Source organism: Cyclospora cayetanensis, unplaced genomic scaffold, assembly GCF_002999335.1.
Source record: "Cyclospora cayetanensis isolate NF1_C8 unplaced genomic scaffold, CcayRef3 CcayRef3_contig_53, whole genome shotgun sequence".
Taxonomy (NCBI): Eukaryota; Apicomplexa; class Conoidasida; order Eucoccidiorida; family Eimeriidae; genus Cyclospora; species Cyclospora cayetanensis.
Window position 1 is genome coordinate 186,839 of NW_020312514.1, and position 1,027 is coordinate 187,865.

Consider the following 1,027-nt stretch of genomic DNA (forward strand, 5'->3'; position numbering starts at 1 on the left):
GCTGGTCGAAGATTAAGTCAGTACGGTGGACTGGTCGACCAGCAATTGGCGGGCCTGCTAGGAGCTCGTTGTTATATTGCCCATCCACAAGCCCCTTGATATTTGCGCACCGCTCCTCTTAGTCGGCTAAAACTTTGATACACTTTCTCCTCATAAAGAGCCAGGTGCAGAGCTGCCAGGAGGGGAAGCATGCTCAAACTGTTTTCTGGTACTGCTTTGCTATGCCGCACGCACAAAGACTGTGCCTCACCTTGCGGAGTAAACGACGCTACAGTGCTCACTATCGAATTGATTAGGTTTCTCTAGATGACCAGGAGGTCTCTATTCCTAACAAGTCCTCACTCACTGACCTGTACAGCGCGCAGCTGTGGATGCATGCGCGCCTTCTACTAGGCCGCCTATGGCATGCCCCAGATTGCATCACCATGAACTGGTCCAACATAAAAGAAATGGATCATCGTGGTGCGACCAGACTTCTAATTGAAGTGGCATATACCTAGAGCAGCCTTGCCAATTCTTGCGTTCTGCCACCGGCCAGCAGACCCTAGTCTTACCGATTGTGCAAGCGAGTGAACAAGCAGATTAAACCTTTGCACCGTCTCCTCGAATAGCAACTTCGCCTTGTCTTTAATATCGAGCACCGTCATTAATTCTTGAGCATGAGTGTGTGCTTGTGCCAGCGCAGAATTGGCCCGTTGTGGGCCTCGAGCAGCGGCCCTGCGCTCAGTAACCCCATTCAATGCACCGCAGTCTGCTGGTGGGGTATTCTCTTCTCTTAAGCCCCTCGCTTAATCACCAAGCAGCATGATGCTGCTGACCTTTGTGCCACTGTTCAAGCTCTTTGCCTTCTGCATATACTATGACTCAATCTCCCCAAATAAAAATAAATGAGCTGTTGGGGGGATGCGGAGGGCTGCCTAGCAGCGGGAGTTCCTTCTGTGTTTCTTTTGTAGTCCATCTTAGGTTGTAGGCTAAGGTCAATTGACACATCAACATTTGTAGGTTTCTGATTCCGATTGGGCTCTTC